The 25,144-nt window shown below is 44.7% G+C and overlaps 10 non-coding genes across 10 annotated transcripts; all 10 read right to left on the bottom strand.

Annotated features, from left to right (window-relative positions):
- Positions 1-1,018: 1,018 nt before the first annotated feature.
- On the bottom strand, positions 1,019-1,209 carry LOC130347791 (U2 spliceosomal RNA). Its single transcript, XR_008885661.1, has one exon. It is a non-coding gene; the product is annotated as a U2 spliceosomal RNA (small nuclear RNA).
- A 2,085-nt stretch (positions 1,210-3,294) lies between these two features.
- LOC130347790 (U2 spliceosomal RNA) lies at positions 3,295-3,485 on the bottom strand. Its single transcript, XR_008885660.1, has one exon. It is a non-coding gene; the product is annotated as a U2 spliceosomal RNA (small nuclear RNA).
- Positions 3,486-5,574: 2,089 nt separating this feature from the next.
- On the bottom strand, positions 5,575-5,765 carry LOC130347789 (U2 spliceosomal RNA). The gene has a single exon (XR_008885659.1). It is a non-coding gene; the product is annotated as a U2 spliceosomal RNA (small nuclear RNA).
- A 2,082-nt stretch (positions 5,766-7,847) lies between these two features.
- Positions 7,848-8,038, bottom strand: LOC130347788 (U2 spliceosomal RNA). Its single transcript, XR_008885658.1, has one exon. It is a non-coding gene; the product is annotated as a U2 spliceosomal RNA (small nuclear RNA).
- Positions 8,039-10,128: 2,090 nt separating this feature from the next.
- LOC130347786 (U2 spliceosomal RNA) lies at positions 10,129-10,319 on the bottom strand. The gene has a single exon (XR_008885656.1). It is a non-coding gene; the product is annotated as a U2 spliceosomal RNA (small nuclear RNA).
- Positions 10,320-12,410: 2,091 nt separating this feature from the next.
- On the bottom strand, positions 12,411-12,601 carry LOC130347785 (U2 spliceosomal RNA). Its single transcript, XR_008885655.1, has one exon. It is a non-coding gene; the product is annotated as a U2 spliceosomal RNA (small nuclear RNA).
- Positions 12,602-14,693: 2,092 nt separating this feature from the next.
- On the bottom strand, positions 14,694-14,884 carry LOC130347783 (U2 spliceosomal RNA). The gene has a single exon (XR_008885654.1). It is a non-coding gene; the product is annotated as a U2 spliceosomal RNA (small nuclear RNA).
- A 2,089-nt stretch (positions 14,885-16,973) lies between these two features.
- Positions 16,974-17,164, bottom strand: LOC130347782 (U2 spliceosomal RNA). The gene has a single exon (XR_008885653.1). It is a non-coding gene; the product is annotated as a U2 spliceosomal RNA (small nuclear RNA).
- A 2,087-nt stretch (positions 17,165-19,251) lies between these two features.
- LOC130347781 (U2 spliceosomal RNA) lies at positions 19,252-19,442 on the bottom strand. The gene has a single exon (XR_008885652.1). It is a non-coding gene; the product is annotated as a U2 spliceosomal RNA (small nuclear RNA).
- A 2,089-nt stretch (positions 19,443-21,531) lies between these two features.
- Positions 21,532-21,722, bottom strand: LOC130347738 (U2 spliceosomal RNA). The gene has a single exon (XR_008885614.1). It is a non-coding gene; the product is annotated as a U2 spliceosomal RNA (small nuclear RNA).
- Between the last annotated feature and the right edge of the window lie 3,422 nt (positions 21,723-25,144).

Raw genomic sequence — 25,144 nt, 5'->3', positions numbered from 1 at the left:
ATACCCCATCAGTGCAGCAATGCTTATTCAATACCGCCAGCAGATGGAGACACTGGGGGATAATTTTCTAAGGATTTATACTGATTTTTCCTGTCTGAATTTGTCGCACAGAAAGTTGCAGGCCAAATATGTGTGACATTTCTGCGACTTTAGCTTCTAGAGCATTTTTACAACATTATACATAGGTGCTGAATACATAAAAAGCGACTGTTCAGCGACAGACAAGTCGCATCGGCTGAAAGTAGGCCAGAATGTCAGTCCATGTTGGAGCAGGTTTAGATACAGTCTAAAGCATAGATCTCAAAGTCTGTGCACAGAATTTAGCAAGGGCCTCGCACCTTCTGATGCATCAGGTAGGTGCACTATAGCATAGCCTAACCCTCTGTACTTTGGTCTATATTGATGCGGGACATAGACAGCCAGCTGATGACCAATCCATTAGTGCAATGGATGGCTGGAAGCATTTGTCTTTGCCTTTGCAATACCACAGAAGCAATGCATGGTCAATGTACAGCAATGACACACCTGTGTGAACAGCCAGGAGACCCCCCCATGTTATGTTACATAGTTACATAGTTAGTACGGTCGAAAAAAGACATATGTCCATCAAGTTCAACCAGGGAATTAAGGGGTAGGGGTGTGGCGCGATATTGGGGAAGGGATGAGATTTTATATTTCTTCATAAGCATTAATCTTATTTTGTCAATTAGGAACATTCAGCACCCACCCGCTATCAAGGCAGCTGCCTATCATGTCATGCCCTACCTGCACAGGTGTGCTGGCTACTCAAATGATCCAATTAAGGAGGCCATTTAGTCAGCAGCAGCAGAAGTCCTGTGCCTGGACGCTCCAACAGCGGCCAGACACAAGCAGAAGCAGCAGAAGCAGCAGCAGCACCACCTTTTGTTTTTTGGCTGCAGCAGCAGCAGCAGCAGCAAGGCCCACAGGGCTGGCTAGCTGGCTAGCCAGCAAGCAGGTAGCAATGAAAGTAGGAATCTTTCTTTTTAACCCTGTAAGGGGGTGGTGCACTGTACCCGAAGATACTGCCATATCGGGTCAATGCATAGGGCGACGGAAGCAAGCTTCGAAATCGGCCCCCGTTCTCAAAAATCCATTTAATATATGGTCCCCAGATAGGGGACGTATCAGATATTAAACTGATAAGAACAGATACTACACTTGATCTTAGCCAAAAGGCCGAGAAGCGATAACCGTGAAAGGGGCGGGCCCAACAAGGTCCCCTTCATGGGCACTATCACTGCTTGCTGTCAGGGAGGCTGCCAGACAATTTTCCATGCACACTCTGGGCTGGGGGGCAGTCAACCACCAGTACACACAGCAGAACCTAAACCCATACCATTATTGCTAAGCAGCAAGACAGGGGCCCATTGCACTCCCACGGGGCCTTTTTAAATGCAATCCATAACCCGGATTTGCCAGGAACCCTTCTTACTCCTCCTACTTGCATGTGACACTGGGCTTAGGATCTGCATAGGAAACACACACACAAGCACACACCTACCTTTGTTGCCTGCAGATGCCTCCTTGGCTGTCCCCAAACGGTATCAAACCAACACCCACGGGAAGCTGTAAGCATAGAGGACATGCCTGCACCCCATTGGACTTACCTGTGTGGGTTAAATCCGGGTTATTTGACAACCTATGGCGGTGATGGTTCTGCTCAGGCAGAGCAGTGCTGATGCTCCTCATAAAGCTGTCGCTGCTGTGAAGGTTCTAGGTGACATCACAATCCCTATGGTTACATACACGACAAAGCTGGGTTGTTGTTGTTTACACTCTGCAAGGCCTGTGGAAGTGAGTGACATCATAGCACTGTAGTTCTGAGGGTTCTAGATGGATGCAACAATCTCCTGTTGCTTCTATGAAGGCCATAATAGACGACATCACCAAACAGCTCCATAGTCACATACACAGCAAAGGAGAGATGTTGTTTACACCTAGTGATGTCAGTGGTATTGAGTGACATCACAGCACAGTGCTAAGGCTCCTGGGCCTGGACACAGCAGCGGCTGCAATATCTCAACGGAGAATACGTTTATATATATGTGTGTGTGTGCGCGTATATATATATATATATATATATATATATATATATATATATTTCTCCGCCGAAATCACTTTTAAACCCATTTCCACCTTTTTTTCCCTTCTCTTCCTCTTACTTTTTTTTCACGTTTTTTTACGTTTTTCTCCTTTTCGCCTCTTTTCTGGGCGTATTATTCTTCTTTTTCTTCTTTTTTTTCGTCTAATGCATACCCCATCAGTGCAGCAATGCTTATTCAATACCGCCAGCAGATGGAGACACTGGGGGATAATTTTCTAAGGATTTATACTGATTTTTCCTGTCTGAATTTGTCGCACAGAAAGTTGCAGGCCAAATATGTGTGACATTTCTGCGACTTTAGCTTCTAGAGCATTTTTACAACATTATACATAGGTGCTGAATACATAAAAAGCGACTGTTCAGCGACAGACAAGTCGCATCGGCTGAAAGTAGGCCAGAATGTCAGTCCATGTTGGAGCAGGTTTAGATACAGTCTAAAGCATAGATCTCAAAGTCTGTGCACAGAATTTAGCAAGGGCCTCGCACCTTCTGATGCATCAGGTAGGTGCACTATAGCATAGCCTAACCCTCTGTACTTTGGTCTATATTGATGCGGGACATAGACAGCCAGCTGATGACCAATCCATTAGTGCAATGGATGGCTGGAAGCATTTGTCTTTGCCTTTGCAATACCACAGAAGCAATGCATGGTCAATGTACAGCAATGACACACCTGTGTGAACAGCCAGGAGACCCCCCCATGTTATGTTACATAGTTACATAGTTAGTACGGTCGAAAAAAGACATATGTCCATCAAGTTCAACCAGGGAATTAAGGGGTAGGGGTGTGGCGCGATATTGGGGAAGGGATGAGATTTTATATTTCTTCATAAGCATTAATCTTATTTTGTCAATTAGGAACATTCAGCACCCACCCGCTATCAAGGCAGCTGCCTATCATGTCATGCCCTACCTGCACAGGTGTGCTGGCTACTCAAATGATCCAATTAAGGAGGCCATTTAGTCAGCAGCAGCAGAAGTCCTGTGCCTGGACGCTCCAACAGCGGCCAGACACAAGCAGAAGCAGCAGAAGCAGCAGCAGCACCACCTTTTGTTTTTTGGCTGCAGCAGCAGCAGCAGCAGCAGCAAGGCCCACAGGGCTGGCTAGCTGGCTAGCCAGCAAGCAGGTAGCAATGAAAGTAGGAATCTTTCTTTTTAACCCTGTAAGGGGGTGGTGCACTGTACCCGAAGATACTGCCATATCGGGTCAATGCATAGGGCGACGGAAGCAAGCTTCGAAATCGGCCCCCGTTCTCAAAAATCCATTTAATATATGGTCCCCAGATAGGGGACGTATCAGATATTAAACTGATAAGAACAGATACTACACTTGATCTTAGCCAAAAGGCCGAGAAGCGATAACCGTGAAAGGGGCGGGCCCAACAAGGTCCCCTTCATGGGCACTATCACTGCTTGCTGTCAGGGAGGCTGCCAGACAATTTTCCATGCACACTCTGGGCTGGGGGGCAGTCAACCACCAGTACACACAGCAGAACCTAAACCCATACCATTATTGCTAAGCAGCAAGACAGGGGCCCATTGCACTCCCACGGGGCCTTTTTAAATGCAATCCATAACCCGGATTTGCCAGGAACCCTTCTTACTCCTCCTACTTGCATGTGACACTGGGCTTAGGATCTGCATAGGAAACACACACACAAGCACACACCTACCTTTGTTGCCTGCAGATGCCTCCTTGGCTGTCCCCAAACGGTATCAAACCAACACCCACGGGAAGCTGTAAGCATAGAGGACATGCCTGCACCCCATTGGACTTACCTGTGTGGGTTAAATCCGGGTTATTTGACAACCTATGGCGGTGATGGTTCTGCTCAGGCAGAGCAGTGCTGATGCTCCTCATAAAGCTGTCGCTGCTGTGAAGGTTCTAGGTGACATCACAATCCCTATGGTTACATACACGACAAAGCTGGGTTGTTGTTGTTTACACTCTGCAAGGCCTGTGGAAGTGAGTGACATCATAGCACTGTAGTTCTGAGGGTTCTAGATGGATGCAACAATCTCCTGTTGCTTCTATGAAGGCCATAATAGACGACATCACCAAACAGCTCCATAGTCACATACACAGCAAAGGAGAGATGTTGTTTACACCTAGTGATGTCAGTGGTATTGAGTGACATCACAGCACAGTGCTAAGGCTCCTGGGCCTGGACACAGCAGCGGCTGCAATATCTCAACGGAGAATACGTTTATATATATGTGTGTGTGTGCGCGTATATATATATATATATATATATATATATATATATATATATATATTTCTCCGCCGAAATCACTTTTAAACCCATTTCCACCTTTTTTTCCCTTCTCTTCCTCTTACTTTTTTTTCACGTTTTTTTACGTTTTTCTCCTTTTCGCCTCTTTTCTGGGCGTATTATTCTTCTTTTTCTTCTTTTTTTTCGTCTAATGCATACCCCATCAGTGCAGCAATGCTTATTCAATACCGCCAGCAGATGGAGACACTGGGGGATAATTTTCTAAGGATTTATACTGATTTTTCCTGTCTGAATTTGTCGCACAGAAAGTTGCAGGCCAAATATGTGTGACATTTCTGCGACTTTAGCTTCTAGAGCATTTTTACAACATTATACATAGGTGCTGAATACATAAAAAGCGACTGTTCAGCGACAGACAAGTCGCATCGGCTGAAAGTAGGCCAGAATGTCAGTCCATGTTGGAGCAGGTTTAGATACAGTCTAAAGCATAGATCTCAAAGTCTGTGCACAGAATTTAGCAAGGGCCTCGCACCTTCTGATGCATCAGGTAGGTGCACTATAGCATAGCCTAACCCTCTGTACTTTGGTCTATATTGATGCGGGACATAGACAGCCAGCTGATGACCAATCCATTAGTGCAATGGATGGCTGGAAGCATTTGTCTTTGCCTTTGCAATACCACAGAAGCAATGCATGGTCAATGTACAGCAATGACACACCTGTGTGAACAGCCAGGAGACCCCCCCATGTTATGTTACATAGTTACATAGTTAGTACGGTCGAAAAAAGACATATGTCCATCAAGTTCAACCAGGGAATTAAGGGGTAGGGGTGTGGCGCGATATTGGGGAAGGGATGAGATTTTATATTTCTTCATAAGCATTAATCTTATTTTGTCAATTAGGAACATTCAGCACCCACCCGCTATCAAGGCAGCTGCCTATCATGTCATGCCCTACCTGCACAGGTGTGCTGGCTACTCAAATGATCCAATTAAGGAGGCCATTTAGTCAGCAGCAGCAGAAGTCCTGTGCCTGGACGCTCCAACAGCGGCCAGACACAAGCAGAAGCAGCAGAAGCAGCAGCAGCACCACCTTTTGTTTTTTGGCTGCAGCAGCAGCAGCAGCAGCAGCAAGGCCCACAGGGCTGGCTAGCTGGCTAGCCAGCAAGCAGGTAGCAATGAAAGTAGGAATCTTTCTTTTTAACCCTGTAAGGGGGTGGTGCACTGTACCCGAAGATACTGCCATATCGGGTCAATGCATAGGGCGACGGAAGCAAGCTTCGAAATCGGCCCCCGTTCTCAAAAATCCATTTAATATATGGTCCCCAGATAGGGGACGTATCAGATATTAAACTGATAAGAACAGATACTACACTTGATCTTAGCCAAAAGGCCGAGAAGCGATAACCGTGAAAGGGGCGGGCCCAACAAGGTCCCCTTCATGGGCACTATCACTGCTTGCTGTCAGGGAGGCTGCCAGACAATTTTCCATGCACACTCTGGGCTGGGGGGCAGTCAACCACCAGTACACACAGCAGAACCTAAACCCATACCATTATTGCTAAGCAGCAAGACAGGGGCCCATTGCACTCCCACGGGGCCTTTTTAAATGCAATCCATAACCCGGATTTGCCAGGAACCCTTCTTACTCCTCCTACTTGCATGTGACACTGGGCTTAGGATCTGCATAGGAAACACACACACAAGCACACACCTACCTTTGTTGCCTGCAGATGCCTCCTTGGCTGTCCCCAAACGGTATCAAACCAACACCCACGGGAAGCTGTAAGCATAGAGGACATGCCTGCACCCCATTGGACTTACCTGTGTGGGTTAAATCCGGGTTATTTGACAACCTATGGCGGTGATGGTTCTGCTCAGGCAGAGCAGTGCTGATGCTCCTCATAAAGCTGTCGCTGCTGTGAAGGTTCTAGGTGACATCACAATCCCTATGGTTACATACACGACAAAGCTGGGTTGTTGTTGTTTACACTCTGCAAGGCCTGTGGAAGTGAGTGACATCATAGCACTGTAGTTCTGAGGGTTCTAGATGGATGCAACAATCTCCTGTTGCTTCTATGAAGGCCATAATAGACGACATCACCAAACAGCTCCATAGTCACATACACAGCAAAGGAGAGATGTTGTTTACACCTAGTGATGTCAGTGGTATTGAGTGACATCACAGCACAGTGCTAAGGCTCCTGGGCCTGGACACAGCAGCGGCTGCAATATCTCAACGGAGAATACGTTTATATATATGTGTGTGTGTGCGCGTATATATATATATATATATATATATATATATATATATATATTTCTCCGCCGAAATCACTTTTAAACCCATTTCCACCTTTTTTTCCCTTCTCTTCCTCTTACTTTTTTTTCACGTTTTTTTACGTTTTTCTCCTTTTCGCCTCTTTTCTGGGCGTATTATTCTTCTTTTTCTTCTTTTTTTTCGTCTAATGCATACCCCATCAGTGCAGCAATGCTTATTCAATACCGCCAGCAGATGGAGACACTGGGGGATAATTTTCTAAGGATTTATACTGATTTTTCCTGTCTGAATTTGTCGCACAGAAAGTTGCAGGCCAAATATGTGTGACATTTCTGCGACTTTAGCTTCTAGAGCATTTTTACAACATTATACATAGGTGCTGAATACATAAAAAGCGACTGTTCAGCGACAGACAAGTCGCATCGGCTGAAAGTAGGCCAGAATGTCAGTCCATGTTGGAGCAGGTTTAGATACAGTCTAAAGCATAGATCTCAAAGTCTGTGCACAGAATTTAGCAAGGGCCTCGCACCTTCTGATGCATCAGGTAGGTGCACTATAGCATAGCCTAACCCTCTGTACTTTGGTCTATATTGATGCGGGACATAGACAGCCAGCTGATGACCAATCCATTAGTGCAATGGATGGCTGGAAGCATTTGTCTTTGCCTTTGCAATACCACAGAAGCAATGCATGGTCAATGTACAGCAATGACACACCTGTGTGAACAGCCAGGAGACCCCCCCATGTTATGTTACATAGTTACATAGTTAGTACGGTCGAAAAAAGACATATGTCCATCAAGTTCAACCAGGGAATTAAGGGGTAGGGGTGTGGCGCGATATTGGGGAAGGGATGAGATTTTATATTTCTTCATAAGCATTAATCTTATTTTGTCAATTAGGAACATTCAGCACCCACCCGCTATCAAGGCAGCTGCCTATCATGTCATGCCCTACCTGCACAGGTGTGCTGGCTACTCAAATGATCCAATTAAGGAGGCCATTTAGTCAGCAGCAGCAGAAGTCCTGTGCCTGGACGCTCCAACAGCGGCCAGACACAAGCAGAAGCAGCAGAAGCAGCAGCAGCACCACCTTTTGTTTTTTGGCTGCAGCAGCAGCAGCAGCAGCAAGGCCCACAGGGCTGGCTAGCTGGCTAGCCAGCAAGCAGGTAGCAATGAAAGTAGGAATCTTTCTTTTTAACCCTGTAAGGGGGTGGTGCACTGTACCCGAAGATACTGCCATATCGGGTCAATGCATAGGGCGACGGAAGCAAGCTTCGAAATCGGCCCCCGTTCTCAAAAATCCATTTAATATATGGTCCCCAGATAGGGGACGTATCAGATATTAAACTGATAAGAACAGATACTACACTTGATCTTAGCCAAAAGGCCGAGAAGCGATAACCGTGAAAGGGGCGGGCCCAACAAGGTCCCCTTCATGGGCACTATCACTGCTTGCTGTCAGGGAGGCTGCCAGACAATTTTCCATGCACACTCTGGGCTGGGGGGCAGTCAACCACCAGTACACACAGCAGAACCTAAACCCATACCATTATTGCTAAGCAGCAAGACAGGGGCCCATTGCACTCCCACGGGGCCTTTTTAAATGCAATCCATAACCCGGATTTGCCAGGAACCCTTCTTACTCCTCCTACTTGCATGTGACACTGGGCTTAGGATCTGCATAGGAAACACACACACAAGCACACACCTACCTTTGTTGCCTGCAGATGCCTCCTTGGCTGTCCCCAAACGGTATCAAACCAACACCCACGGGAAGCTGTAAGCATAGAGGACATGCCTGCACCCCATTGGACTTACCTGTGTGGGTTAAATCCGGGTTATTTGACAACCTATGGCGGTGATGGTTCTGCTCAGGCAGAGCAGTGCTGATGCTCCTCATAAAGCTGTCGCTGCTGTGAAGGTTCTAGGTGACATCACAATCCCTATGGTTACATACACGACAAAGCTGGGTTGTTGTTGTTTACACTCTGCAAGGCCTGTGGAAGTGAGTGACATCATAGCACTGTAGTTCTGAGGGTTCTAGATGGATGCAACAATCTCCTGTTGCTTCTATGAAGGCCATAATAGACGACATCACCAAACAGCTCCATAGTCACATACACAGCAAAGGAGAGATGTTGTTTACACCTAGTGATGTCAGTGGTATTGAGTGACATCACAGCACAGTGCTAAGGCTCCTGGGCCTGGACACAGCAGCGGCTGCAATATCTCAACGGAGAATACGTTTATATATATGTGTGTGTGTGCGCGTATATATATATATATATATATATATATATATATATATATATATATATTCTCCGCCGAAATCACTTTTAAACCCATTTCCACCTTTTTTTCCCTTCTCTTCCTCTTACTTTTTTTTCACGTTTTTTTACGTTTTTCTCCTTTTCGCCTCTTTTCTGGGCGTATTATTCTTCTTTTTCTTCTTTTTTTTCGTCTAATGCATACCCCATCAGTGCAGCAATGCTTATTCAATACCGCCAGCAGATGGAGACACTGGGGGATAATTTTCTAAGGATTTATACTGATTTTTCCTGTCTGAATTTGTCGCACAGAAAGTTGCAGGCCAAATATGTGTGACATTTCTGCGACTTTAGCTTCTAGAGCATTTTTACAACATTATACATAGGTGCTGAATACATAAAAAGCGACTGTTCAGCGACAGACAAGTCGCATCGGCTGAAAGTAGGCCAGAATGTCAGTCCATGTTGGAGCAGGTTTAGATACAGTCTAAAGCATAGATCTCAAAGTCTGTGCACAGAATTTAGCAAGGGCCTCGCACCTTCTGATGCATCAGGTAGGTGCACTATAGCATAGCCTAACCCTCTGTACTTTGGTCTATATTGATGCGGGACATAGACAGCCAGCTGATGACCAATCCATTAGTGCAATGGATGGCTGGAAGCATTTGTCTTTGCCTTTGCAATACCACAGAAGCAATGCATGGTCAATGTACAGCAATGACACACCTGTGTGAACAGCCAGGAGACCCCCCCATGTTATGTTACATAGTTACATAGTTAGTACGGTCGAAAAAAGACATATGTCCATCAAGTTCAACCAGGGAATTAAGGGGTAGGGGTGTGGCGCGATATTGGGGAAGGGATGAGATTTTATATTTCTTCATAAGCATTAATCTTATTTTGTCAATTAGGAACATTCAGCACCCACCCGCTATCAAGGCAGCTGCCTATCATGTCATGCCCTACCTGCACAGGTGTGCTGGCTACTCAAATGATCCAATTAAGGAGGCCATTTAGTCAGCAGCAGCAGAAGTCCTGTGCCTGGACGCTCCAACAGCGGCCAGACACAAGCAGAAGCAGCAGAAGCAGCAGCAGCACCACCTTTTGTTTTTTGGCTGCAGCAGCAGCAGCAGCAGCAGCAAGGCCCACAGGGCTGGCTAGCTGGCTAGCCAGCAAGCAGGTAGCAATGAAAGTAGGAATCTCTCTTTTTAACCCTGTAAGGGGGTGGTGCACTGTACCCGAAGATACTGCCATATCGGGTCAATGCATAGGGCGACGGAAGCAAGCTTCGAAATCGGCCCCCGTTCTCAAAAATCCATTTAATATATGGTCCCCAGATAGGGGACGTATCAGATATTAAACTGATAAGAACAGATACTACACTTGATCTTAGCCAAAAGGCCGAGAAGCGATAACCGTGAAAGGGGCGGGCCCAACAAGGTCCCCTTCATGGGCACTATCACTGCTTGCTGTCAGGGAGGCTGCCAGACAATTTTCCATGCACACTCTGGGCTGGGGGGCAGTCAACCACCAGTACACACAGCAGAACCTAAACCCATACCATTATTGCTAAGCAGCAAGACAGGGGCCCATTGCACTCCCACGGGGCCTTTTTAAATGCAATCCATAACCCGGATTTGCCAGGAACCCTTCTTACTCCTCCTACTTGCATGTGACACTGGGCTTAGGATCTGCATAGGAAACACACACACAAGCACACACCTACCTTTGTTGCCTGCAGATGCCTCCTTGGCTGTCCCCAAACGGTATCAAACCAACACCCACGGGAAGCTGTAAGCATAGAGGACATGCCTGCACCCCATTGGACTTACCTGTGTGGGTTAAATCCGGGTTATTTGACAACCTATGGCGGTGATGGTTCTGCTCAGGCAGAGCAGTGCTGATGCTCCTCATAAAGCTGTCGCTGCTGTGAAGGTTCTAGGTGACATCACAATCCCTATGGTTACATACACGACAAAGCTGGGTTGTTGTTGTTTACACTCTGCAAGGCCTGTGGAAGTGAGTGACATCATAGCACTGTAGTTCTGAGGGTTCTAGATGGATGCAACAATCTCCTGTTGCTTCTATGAAGGCCATAATAGACGACATCACCAAACAGCTCCATAGTCACATACACAGCAAAGGAGAGATGTTGTTTACACCTAGTGATGTCAGTGGTATTGAGTGACATCACAGCACAGTGCTAAGGCTCCTGGGCCTGGACACAGCAGCGGCTGCAATATCTCAACGGAGAATACGTTTATATATATGTGTGTGTGTGCGCGTATATATATATATATATATATATATATATATATATATATATATATATTTCTCCGCCGAAATCACTTTTAAACCCATTTCCACCTTTTTTTCCCTTCTCTTCCTCTTACTTTTTTTTCACGTTTTTTTACGTTTTTCTCCTTTTCGCCTCTTTTCTGGGCGTATTATTCTTCTTTTTCTTCTTTTTTTTCGTCTAATGCATACCCCATCAGTGCAGCAATGCTTATTCAATACCGCCAGCAGATGGAGACACTGGGGGATAATTTTCTAAGGATTTATACTGATTTTTCCTGTCTGAATTTGTCGCACAGAAAGTTGCAGGCCAAATATGTGTGACATTTCTGCGACTTTAGCTTCTAGAGCATTTTTACAACATTATACATAGGTGCTGAATACATAAAAAGCGACTGTTCAGCGACAGACAAGTCGCATCGGCTGAAAGTAGGCCAGAATGTCAGTCCATGTTGGAGCAGGTTTAGATACAGTCTAAAGCATAGATCTCAAAGTCTGTGCACAGAATTTAGCAAGGGCCTCGCACCTTCTGATGCATCAGGTAGGTGCACTATAGCATAGCCTAACCCTCTGTACTTTGGTCTATATTGATGCGGGACATAGACAGCCAGCTGATGACCAATCCATTAGTGCAATGGATGGCTGGAAGCATTTGTCTTTGCCTTTGCAATACCACAGAAGCAATGCATGGTCAATGTACAGCAATGACACACCTGTGTGAACAGCCAGGAGACCCCCCCATGTTATGTTACATAGTTACATAGTTAGTACGGTCGAAAAAAGACATATGTCCATCAAGTTCAACCAGGGAATTAAGGGGTAGGGGTGTGGCGCGATATTGGGGAAGGGATGAGATTTTATATTTCTTCATAAGCATTAATCTTATTTTGTCAATTAGGAACATTCAGCACCCACCCGCTATCAAGGCAGCTGCCTATCATGTCATGCCCTACCTGCACAGGTGTGCTGGCTACTCAAATGATCCAATTAAGGAGGCCATTTAGTCAGCAGCAGCAGAAGTCCTGTGCCTGGACGCTCCAACAGCGGCCAGACACAAGCAGAAGCAGCAGAAGCAGCAGCAGCACCACCTTTTGTTTTTTGGCTGCAGCAGCAGCAGCAGCAGCAGCAAGGCCCACAGGGCTGGCTAGCTGGCTAGCCAGCAAGCAGGTAGCAATGAAAGTAGGAATCTTTCTTTTTAACCCTGTAAGGGGGTGGTGCACTGTACCCGAAGATACTGCCATATCGGGTCAATGCATAGGGCGACGGAAGCAAGCTTCGAAATCGGCCCCCGTTCTCAAAAATCCATTTAATATATGGTCCCCAGATAGGGGACGTATCAGATATTAAACTGATAAGAACAGATACTACACTTGATCTTAGCCAAAAGGCCGAGAAGCGATAACCGTGAAAGGGGCGGGCCCAACAAGGTCCCCTTCATGGGCACTATCACTGCTTGCTGTCAGGGAGGCTGCCAGACAATTTTCCATGCACACTCTGGGCTGGGGGGCAGTCAACCACCAGTACACACAGCAGAACCTAAACCCATACCATTATTGCTAAGCAGCAAGACAGGGGCCCATTGCACTCCCACGGGGCCTTTTTAAATGCAATCCATAACCCGGATTTGCCAGGAACCCTTCTTACTCCTCCTACTTGCATGTGACACTGGGCTTAGGATCTGCATAGGAAACACACACACAAGCACACACCTACCTTTGTTGCCTGCAGATGCCTCCTTGGCTGTCCCCAAACGGTATCAAACCAACACCCACGGGAAGCTGTAAGCATAGAGGACATGCCTGCACCCCATTGGACTTACCTGTGTGGGTTAAATCCGGGTTATTTGACAACCTATGGCGGTGATGGTTCTGCTCAGGCAGAGCAGTGCTGATGCTCCTCATAAAGCTGTCGCTGCTGTGAAGGTTCTAGGTGACATCACAATCCCTATGGTTACATACACGACAAAGCTGGGTTGTTGTTGTTTACACTCTGCAAGGCCTGTGGAAGTGAGTGACATCATAGCACTGTAGTTCTGAGGGTTCTAGATGGATGCAACAATCTCCTGTTGCTTCTATGAAGGCCATAATAGACGACATCACCAAACAGCTCCATAGTCACATACACAGCAAAGGAGAGATGTTGTTTACACCTAGTGATGTCAGTGGTATTGAGTGACATCACAGCACAGTGCTAAGGCTCCTGGGCCTGGACACAGCAGCGGCTGCAATATCTCAACGGAGAATACGTTTATATATATGTGTGTGTGTGCGCGTATATATATATATATATATATATATATATATATATATATATATATTTCTCCGCCGAAATCACTTTTAAACCCATTTCCACCTTTTTTTCCCTTCTCTTCCTCTTACTTTTTTTTCACGTTTTTTTACGTTTTTCTCCTTTTCGCCTCTTTTCTGGGCGTATTATTCTTCTTTTTCTTCTTTTTTTTCATCTAATGCATACCCCATCAGTGCAGCAATGCTTATTCAATACCGCCAGCAGATGGAGACACTGGGGGATAATTTTCTAAGGATTTATACTGATTTTTCCTGTCTGAATTTGTCGCACAGAAAGTTGCAGGCCAAATATGTGTGACATTTCTGCGACTTTAGCTTCTAGAGCATTTTTACAACATTATACATAGGTGCTGAATACATAAAAAGCGACTGTTCAGCGACAGACAAGTCGCATCGGCTGAAAGTAGGCCAGAATGTCAGTCCATGTTGGAGCAGGTTTAGATACAGTCTAAAGCATAGATCTCAAAGTCTGTGCACAGAATTTAGCAAGGGCCTCGCACCTTCTGATGCATCAGGTAGGTGCACTATAGCATAGCCTAACCCTCTGTACTTTGGTCTATATTGATGCGGGACATAGACAGCCAGCTGATGACCAATCCATTAGTGCAATGGATGGCTGGAAGCATTTGTCTTTGCCTTTGCAATACCACAGAAGCAATGCATGGTCAATGTACAGCAATGACACACCTGTGTGAACAGCCAGGAGACCCCCCCATGTTATGTTACATAGTTACATAGTTAGTACGGTCGAAAAAAGACATATGTCCATCAAGTTCAACCAGGGAATTAAGGGGTAGGGGTGTGGCGCGATATTGGGGAAGGGATGAGATTTTATATTTCTTCATAAGCATTAATCTTATTTTGTCAATTAGGAACATTCAGCACCCACCCGCTATCAAGGCAGCTGCCTATCATGTCATGCCCTACCTGCACAGGTGTGCTGGCTACTCAAATGATCCAATTAAGGAGGCCATTTAGTCAGCAGCAGCAGAAGTCCTGTGCCTGGACGCTCCAACAGCGGCCAGACACAAGCAGAAGCAGCAGAAGCAGCAGCAGCACCACCTTTTGTTTTTTGGCTGCAGCAGCAGCAGCAGCAGCAGCAGCAAGGCCCACAGGGCTGGCTAGCTGGCTAGCCAGCAAGCAGGTAGCAATGAAAGTAGGAATCTTTCTTTTTAACCCTGTAAGGGGGTGGTGCACTGTACCCGAAGATACTGCCATATCGGGTCAATGCATAGGGCGACGGAAGCAAGCTTCGAAATCGGCCCCCGTTCTCAAAAATCCATTTAATATATGGTCCCCAGATAGGGGACGTATCAGATATTAAACTGATAAGAACAGATACTACACTTGATCTTAGCCAAAAGGCCGAGAAGCGATAACCGTGAAAGGGGCGGGCCCAACAAGGTCCCCTTCATGGGCACTATCACTGCTTGCTGTCAGGGAGGCTGCCAGACAATTTTCCATGCACACTCTGGGCTGGGGGGCAGTCAACCACCAGTACACACAGCAGAACCTAAACCCATACCATTATTGCTAAGCAGCAAGACAGGGGCCCATTGCACTCCCACGGGGCCTTTTTAAATGCAATCCATAACCCGGATTTGCCAGGAACCCTTCTTACTCCTCCTACTTGCATGTGACACTGGGCTTAGGATCTGCATAGGAAACACACACACAAGCACACACCTACCTTTGTTGCCTGCAGATGCCTCCTTGGCTGTCCCCAAACGGTATCAAACCAACACCCACGGGAAGCTGTAAGCATAGAGGACATGCCTGCACCCCATTGGACTTACCTGTGTGGGTTAAATCCGGGTTATTTGACAACCTATGGCGGTGATGGTTCTGCTCAGGCAGAGCAGTGCTGATGCTCCTCATAAAGCTGTCGCTGCTGTGAAGGTTCTAGGTGACATCACAATCCCTATGGTTACATACACGACAAAGCTGGGTTGTTGTTGTTTACACTCTGCAAGGCCTGTGGAAGTGAGTGACATCATAGCACTGTAGTTCTGAGGGTTCTAGATGGATGCAACAATCTCCTGTTGCTTCTATGAAGGCCATAATAGACGACATCACCAAACAGCTCCATAGTCACATACACAGCAAAGGAGAGATGTTGTTTACACCTAGTGATGTCAGTGGTATTGAGTGACATCACAGCACAGTGCTAAGGCTCCTGGGCCTGGACACAGCAGCGGCTGCAATATCTCAACGGAGAATACGTTTATATATATGTGTGTGTGTGCGCGTATATATATATATATATATATATATATATATATATATATATATATTTCTCCGCCGAAATCACTTTTAAACCCATTTCCACCTTTTTTTCCCTTCTCTTCCTCTTACTTTTTTTTCACGTTTTTTTACGTTTTTCTCCTTTTCGCCTCTTTTCTGGGCGTATTATTCTTCTTTTTCTTCTTTTTTTTCGTCTAATGCATACCCCATCAGTGCAGCAATGCTTATTCAATACCGCCAGCAGATGGAGACACTGGGGGATAATTTTCTAAGGATTTATACTGATTTTTCCTGTCTGAATTTGTCGCACAGAAAGTTGCAGGCCAAATATGTGTGACATTTCTGCGACTTTAGCTTCTAGAGCATTTTTACAACATTATACATAGGTGCTGAATACATAAAAAGCGACTGTTCAGCGACAGACAAGTCGCATCGGCTGAAAGTAGGCCAGAATGTCAGTCCATGTTGGAGCAGGTTTAGATACAGTCTAAAGCATAGATCTCAAAGTCTGTGCACAGAATTTAGCAAGGGCCTCGCACCTTCTGATGCATCAGGTAGGTGCACTATAGCATAGCCTAACCCTCTGTACTTTGGTCTATATTGATGCGGGACATAGACAGCCAGCTGATGACCAATCCATTAGTGCAATGGATGGCTGGAAGCATTTGTCTTTGCCTTTGCAATACCACAGAAGCAATGCATGGTCAATGTACAGCAATGACACACCTGTGTGAACAGCCAGGAGACCCCCCCATGTTATGTTACATAGTTACATAGTTAGTACGGTCGAAAAAAGACATATGTCCATCAAGTTCAACCAGGGAATTAAGGGGTAGGGGTGTGGCGCGATATTGGGGAAGGGATGAGATTTTATATTTCTTCATAAGCATTAATCTTATTTTGTCAATTAGGAACATTCAGCACCCACCCGCTATCAAGGCAGCTGCCTATCATGTCATGCCCTACCTGCACAGGTGTGCTGGCTACTCAAATGATCCAATTAAGGAGGCCATTTAGTCAGCAGCAGCAGAAGTCCTGTGCCTGGACGCTCCAACAGCGGCCAGACACAAGCAGAAGCAGCAGAAGCAGCAGCAGCACCACCTTTTGTTTTTTGGCTGCAGCAGCAGCAGCAGCAGCAGCAAGGCCCACAGGGCTGGCTAGCTGGCTAGCCAGCAAGCAGGTAGCAATGAAAGTAGGAATCTTTCTTTTTAACCCTGTAAGGGGGTGGTGCACTGTACCCGAAGATACTGCCATATCGGGTCAATGCATAGGGCGACGGAAGCAAGCTTCGAAATCGGCCCCCGTTCTCAAAAATCCATTTAATATATGGTCCCCAGATAGGGGACGTATCAGATATTAAACTGATAAGAACAGATACTACACTTGATCTTAGCCAAAAGGCCGAGAAGCGATAACCGTGAAAGGGGCGGGCCCAACAAGGTCCCCTTCATGGGCACTATCACTGCTTGCTGTCAGGGAGGCTGCCAGACAATTTTCCATGCACACTCTGGGCTGGGGGGCAGTCAACCACCAGTACACACAGCAGAACCTAAACCCATACCATTATTGCTAAGCAGCAAGACAGGGGCCCATTGCACTCCCACGGGGCCTTTTTAAATGCAATCCATAACCCGGATTTGCCAGGAACCCTTCTTACTCCTCCTACTTGCATGTGACACTGGGCTTAGGATCTGCATAGGAAACACACACACAAGCACACACCTACCTTTGTTGCCTGCAGATGCCTCCTTGGCTGTCCCCAAACGGTATCAAACCAACACCCACGGGAAGCTGTAAGCATAGAGGACATGCCTGCACCCCATTGGACTTACCTGTGTGGGTTAAATCCGGGTTATTTGACAACCTATGGCGGTGATGGTTCTGCTCAGGCAGAGCAGTGCTGATGCTCCTCATAAAGCTGTCGCTGCTGTGAAGGTTCTAGGTGACATCACAATCCCTATGGTTACATACACGACAAAGCTGGGTTGTTGTTGTTTACACTCTGCAAGGCCTGTGGAAGTGAGTGACATCATAGCACTGTAGTTCTGAGGGTTCTAGATGGATGCAACAATCTCCTGTTGCTTCTATGAAGGCCATAATAGACGACATCACCAAACAGCTCCATAGTCACATACACAGCAAAGGAGAGATGTTGTTTACACCTAGTGATGCCAGTGGTATTGAGTGACATCACAGCACAGTGCTAAGGCTCCTGGGCCTGGACACAGCAGCGGCTGCAATATCTCAACGGAGAATACGTTTATATATATGTGTGTGTGTGCGCGTATATATATATATATATATATATATATATATATATATATATATTTCTCCGCCGAAATCACTTTTAAACCCATTTCCACCTTTTTTTCCCTTCTCTTCCTCTTACTTTTTTTTCACGTTTTTTTACGTTTTTCTCCTTTTCGCCTCTTTTCTGGGCGTATTATTCTTCTTTTTCTTCTTTTTTTTCGTCTAATGCATACCCCATCAGTGCAGCAATGCTTATTCAATACCGCCAGCAGATGGAGACACTGGGGGATAATTTTCTAAGGATTTATACTGATTTTTCCTGTCTGAATTTGTCGCACAGAAAGTTGCAGGCCAAATATGTGTGACATTTCTGCGACTTTAGCTTCTAGAGCATTTTTACAACATTATACATAGGTGCTGAATACATAAAAAGCGACTGTTCAGCGACAGACAAGTCGCATCGGCTGAAAGTAGGCCAGAATGTCAGTCCATGTTGGAGCAGGTTTAGATACAGTCTAAAGCATAGATCTCAAAGTCTGTGCACAGAATTTAGCAAGGGCCTCGCACCTTCTGATGCATCAGGTAGGTGCACTATAGCATAGCCTAACCCTCTGTACTTTGGTCTATATTGATGCGGGACATAGACAGCCAGCTGATGACCAATCCATTAGTGCAATGGATGGCTGGAAGCATTTGTCTTTGCCTTTGCAATACCACAGAAGCAATGCATGGTCAATGTACAGCAATGACACACCTGTGTGAACAGCCAGGAGACCCCCCCATGTTATGTTACATAGTTACATAGTTAGTACGGTCGAAAAAAGACATATGTCCATCAAGTTCAACCAGGGAATTAAGGGGTAGGGGTGTGGCGCGATATTGGGGAAGGGATGAGATTTTATATTTCTTCATAAGCATTAATCTTATTTTGTCAATTAGGAACATTCAGCACCCACCCGCTATCAAGGCAGCTGCCTATCATGTCATGCCCTACCTGCACAGGTGTGCTGGCTACTCAAATGATCCAATTAAGGAGGCCATTTAGTCAGCAGCAGCAGAAGTCCTGTGCCTGGACGCTCCAACAGCGGCCAGACACAAGCAGAAGCAGCAGAAGCAGCAGCAGCACCACCTTTTGTTTTTTGGCTGCAGCAGCAGCAGCAGCAGCAGCAAGGCCCACAGGGCTGGCTAGCTGGCTAGCCAGCAAGCAGGTAGCAATGAAAGTAGGAATCTTTCTTTTTAACCCTGTAAGGGGGTGGTGCACTGTACCCGAAGATACTGCCATATCGGGTCAATGCATAGGGCGACGGAAGCAAGCTTCGAAATCGGCCCCCGTTCTCAAAAATCCATTTAATATATGGTCCCCAGATAGGGGACGTATCAGATATTAAACTGATAAGAACAGATACTACACTTGATCTTAGCCAAAAGGCCGAGAAGCGATAACCGTGAAAGGGGCGGGCCCAACAAGGTCCCCTTCATGGGCACTATCACTGCTTGCTGTCAGGGAGGCTGCCAGACAATTTTCCATGCACACTCTGGGCTGGGGGGCAGTCAACCACCAGTACACACAGCAGAACCTAAACCCATACCATTATTGCTAAGCAGCAAGACAGGGGCCCATTGCACTCCCACGGGGCCTTTTTAAATGCAATCCATAACCCGGATTTGCCAGGAACCCTTCTTACTCCTCCTACTTGCATGTGACACTGGGCTTAGGATCTGCATAGGAAACACACACACAAGCACACACCTACCTTTGTTGCCTGCAGATGCCTCCTTGGCTGTCCCCAAACGGTATCAAACCAACACCCACGGGAAGCTGTAAGCATAGAGGACATGCCTGCACCCCATTGGACTTACCTGTGTGGGTTAAATCCGGGTTATTTGACAACCTATGGCGGTGATGGTTCTGCTCAGGCAGAGCAGTGCTGATGCTCCTCATAAAGCTGTCGCTGCTGTGAAGGTTCTAGGTGACATCACAATCCCTATGGTTACATACACGACAAAGCTGGGTTGTTGTTGTTTACACTCTGCAAGGCCTGTGGAAGTGAGTGACATCATAGCACTGTAGTTCTGAGGGTTCTAGATGGATGCAACAATCTCCTGTTGCTTCTATGAAGGCCATAATAGACGACATCACCAAACAGCTCCATAGTCACATACACAGCAAAGGAGAGATGTTGTTTACACCTAGTGATGTCAGTGGTATTGAGTGACATCACAGCACAGTGCTAAGGCTCCTGGGCCTGGACACAGCAGCGGCTGCAATATCTCAACGGAGAATACGTTTATATATATGTGTGTGTGTGCGCGTATATATATATATATATATATATATATATATATATATATATATATATATTCTCCGCCGAAATCACTTTTAAACCCATTTCCACCTTTTTTTCCCTTCTCTTCCTCTTACTTTTTTTTCACGTTTTTTTACGTTTTTCTCCTTTTCGCCTCTTTTCTGGGCGTATTATTCTTCTTTTTCTTCTTTTTTTTCGTCTAATGCATACCCCATCAGTGCAGCAATGCTTATTCAATACCGCCAGCAGATGGAGACACTGGGGGATAATTTTCTAAGGATTTATACTGATTTTTCCTGTCTGAATTTGTCGCACAGAAAGTTGCAGGCCAAATATGTGTGACATTTCTGCGACTTTAGCTTCTAGAGCATTTTTACAACATTATACATAGGTGCTGAATACATAAAAAGCGACTGTTCAGCGACAGACAAGTCGCATCGGCTGAAAGTAGGCCAGAATGTCAGTCCATGTTGGAGCAGGTTTAGATACAGTCTAAAGCATAGATCTCAAAGTCTGTGCACAGAATTTAGCAAGGGCCTCGCACCTTCTGATGCATCAGGTAGGTGCACTATAGCATAGCCTAACCCTCTGTACTTTGGTCTATATTGATGCGGGACATAGACAGCCAGCTGATGACCAATCCATTAGTGCAATGGATGGCTGGAAGCATTTGTCTTTGCCTTTGCAATACCACAGAAGCAATGCATGGTCAATGTACAGCAATGACACACCTGTGTGAACAGCCAGGAGACCCCCCCATGTTATGTTACATAGTTACATAGTTAGTACGGTCGAAAAAAGACATATGTCCATCAAGTTCAACCAGGGAATTAAGGGGTAGGGGTGTGGCGCGATATTGGGGAAGGGATGAGATTTTATATTTCTTCATAAGCATTAATCTTATTTTGTCAATTAGGAACATTCAGCACCCACCCGCTATCAAGGCAGCTGCCTATCATGTCATGCCCTACCTGCACAGGTGTGCTGGCTACTCAAATGATCCAATTAAGGAGGCCATTTAGTCAGCAGCAGCAGAAGTCCTGTGCCTGGACGCTCCAACAGCGGCCAGACACAAGCAGAAGCAGCAGAAGCAGCAGCAGCACCACCTTTTGTTTTTTGGCTGCAGCAGCAGCAGCAGCAGCAAGGCCCACAGGGCTGGCTAGCTGGCTAGCCAGCAAGCAGGTAGCAATGAAAGTAGGAATCTTTCTTTTTAACCCTGTAAGGGGGTGGTGCACTGTACCCGAAGATACTGCCATATCGGGTCAATGCATAGGGCGACGGAAGCAAGCTTCGAAATCGGCCCCCGTTCTCAAAAATCCATTTAATATATGGTCCCCAGATAGGGGACGTATCAGATATTAAACTGATAAGAACAGATTTTTTTTTAACTTGACTACCCTTACGGGGCCAACTTTATTAAAAATTAAATAATGTTAACAAAGTTGTGCAAATATGCCAATAAATACAGTTACATATAAATAACATATTTACAACATATTAAAACATAAAATGGGCACTTGGTGGCTTTACAAGATAGAATTCCATTCTTTTAAAAACCATTTTCTAGATAAAAGTGGAAATCTCTTCTTGTCTAAAAGATAGTACTGGTACATTTCATAAAAACAGATAGATAAAATGTCCTTCACAGATAAAACCTCATGCTTGAACAATAAAATATTCCTGGCCTTCCACAGAGCTGCCTTCACACAGTTTATGATCTTCCATGCAATAGTCTCTTTAGTCCGTGTTGGGCATTCCAGGCAACCATAAAAAACCACTGCAATATTTAAGTCTTTTAGTCCAGTTATCCTTTTTGCCAGAGGGAGTATCTTTGTCCATATTTTCTGCGAGTAAAAACAAGTCCATATTAGATGGTGCACGGTCTCCTCTTGTCGGCATCCCTCCCTCGGGCAGGTTGCAGAGTTGGATAATCCTCTTCGGTGCTGGAATGCCCGGCATGGAAGACACTCGTGTGCGCAGCTCCAGGCCAGGTCCTTCTGTGAATTAAAAAGATAATTAATACTCAACATCTTCCAAATCTGTATACACTTCTGTTCGTTAAAATTTTTGATGGGAGTCACGGTACTGGTTTCTTTTATTTCCTTTAGTAGTTTTTTGCTATTGCACAGATCCTGAACACTTTTACCTTTAAAATTATATAAGTTTAAAATTTTTCCTAAAATCATGTATTGAGGGGGTAAATTCAAAGAATAAGGGCAACTTAAAACTGTAGAAAACCAGCCGTTCCTCCGCATAAAATAACCAGTATTAAAACGAACAAAATAAGACCAGTAGCTATCTTTAAAAACAGTAGTAAAACACATGCTAAAAAACTTTATTAAAAGGAAAGCTTTAAAATCTGGAAAATCCTTACCGCCCCTGGAGTTCGGTTTTATCACAATTTGTCTCTTTAATTTTTCGCTCTTAGAACTCCAAAAGAAAGTAAAACAAGCTTTTGTTATTTTCTTTAGAACCATTTCGGGGGGTGGGAAAACCAGACTTAAATACAATAAAATAGGTAAAAGCACCATTTTTGTAACTAAAACCTTCCCTTCCATTGTAAGTTCTCGCATGTTCCACATACATATTTTCTTATTTATTTTTTGAGCCACCAAGTCCCAGCTATTAAAACCATTATTAGACTCGTCAAAGGAGACACCTAAAATCTGCACCGACTCAGACACAGGGACGGGCACATCATACAAAGGCATTCCGCCTATGTTTAAAATGTTACTTTTGTTAAAATTGACTTTAAAACCGGAGGCACAATTAAAATATTGAATCTGTTTTAGCGTCTTCTGAAGCGATGGGGTGTCCCTGCAAAACACCGCAACATCGTCCATGTACCCCACTACCTTCGCCTCTAGTCCCCCTCCTCCTGGCAGGGGGACTCCATGGATCTGCTTATCCTTTCGTATTGTACATAAAAGAGGCTCTATTGCGCAAATGAAGAGTAGTGGGGACAAGGGACACCCCTGCTTCACTCCGGAATTTAAAATCACGCCCTGTGTCTTAAAACCATTTACTAAAATTTTACTAGTACAGTTATCATAAAAAGCTCTAAGAGACAATAAAAAGCCATCAGGTATACCCATTTTCTCTAAAACCTTAAAAAGATAAAAATGTGACACCCTGTCGAAAGCTTTTTCAAAATCTATGGATAAAACCGCCAGCTTTCCTTTTCTTAATTTGGTGTCGCTAATTACATCCTTTAAAAGGTTTAGGTTCTCCCATAAACTCCTCCCAGTCACCCCACAGACTTGGTTTGTATGAATTATTTTATGGATTACGTTCTTTAAGCGGTTAGCACACAGTTTCGCCATTATTTTATAGTCGCAGTTCAGAAGGGTGATTGGTCTCCAGTTTTTGAGTTCCGACCGGTCTCCCTTTTTGAATAGCAGGGAGACATCACCCTTCTTCCATGAGCCTGGGAGGATTTTAGACTTAAAGACTTCCGTAAAAAGGGAGAACAAATCTTCTTTTAAAATACCATAAAAAGTAACATAAAATTCAATGGGTATACCATCCGGCCCAGGCACTTTACCTGTTTTAAAACTCTTGACGGTCTCTAAAATCTCCTGCTCTGAAATATTCTGCAATAAAAAAGACTGTGAGACAGGATCTAAAAAATTGGTGATCTCCTTTAACGAGTCATTCATAAAACATTCATCAATGTGTTTTACATTAAAAAGATCCGCATAAAACTCTTGCACCTTTTTTAAAATACCCTGTACATCATTCACTCCTTCAATGTTTTCTATTAACCTTCTATTTTCATGTATTTTCTTAAAAAAATACCTGGAGCAGGTCTCGTTTTCCTCAAGATGCTGTATTCGAGACCTAAAGATAATTTCTTTTCCTTTCTGCTCCAGGCACTTAGTTATTTCTTTTTTAAGATCATGTACCTCCTTCTCCACCTCCATCCCATGTGCTCTGAATTTGTACAGGGTTTGCAGACGAGTATTTAGGATATTATAAAATTCACGTTTTTCTTTAGCTTTCCTAACCCCAACACGGATAAAAAATTCTTTTATTTTTAGTTTCATTTTTTCCCACCAGATACTGGTGGGAGTGTTGGGGTCTTTTACTCGTCTGCATTCCTTGTAAAAGGTGATAAAATCTGATAAAACCTGCGGATCTTCTAAAAGGGACACGTTTAACTTCCAGGCATTCCTACCAGTTCTCCTTTTAAAATCACTTTTAACTTTAAAATACAATAATTTATGGTCAGAAAAAACATTGGTAAAAAGATCACAGTTAAAAGGCAGTACTTGATAAGAACAAAAAATAAAATCTATCCTGGAGCTACAGCTTGCATTGCTCCAGGTAACACCGTCTTCCTCTGGTACGTTAAAATTAAATTTTTTAAAAACATCAGTGAGATTAAAATCTAAAATCAAGTTTTTTAACATAAAAGACGTCTTATCATAGTTCCTACTCACTGCGTTCGAAAAACGGCGTTCTCCCCTTAAAATACAATTAAAATCACCTGATAAAACAAGAGGACTAGAATTGTTAATAAAAAGGGGTAAAATCTCCAACATTTTTATTCTTTCATTCTTATCAGGAGAACCATAAAAATTTAAAAACTGCCATTTAATACCATTAATAAAAGCGCTGACCAATAAAATTCTGCCTGGTAAAATTTCGTTAAAACTCTCAATTAAAACGTTCCCTTTAAAAAGTATGGCGACCCCTGCTGATCTGGACTCATTTGATCCAGACCAGACTGATGGACCGTGCACCCAATCATCTTCATATTCTTTATAATTTAATCTGTGCGGGATGCCACATTCCTGCAGGAAAAGGACGGAAGCAGCAAAAACCGACAAGTAAT

Source organism: Hyla sarda, unplaced genomic scaffold (assembly GCF_029499605.1).
Source record: "Hyla sarda isolate aHylSar1 unplaced genomic scaffold, aHylSar1.hap1 scaffold_850, whole genome shotgun sequence".
In the NCBI taxonomy this organism is placed as follows: Eukaryota; Metazoa; Chordata; class Amphibia; order Anura; family Hylidae; genus Hyla; species Hyla sarda.
This window is presented reverse-complemented; position numbering and strand designations above follow the sequence as displayed.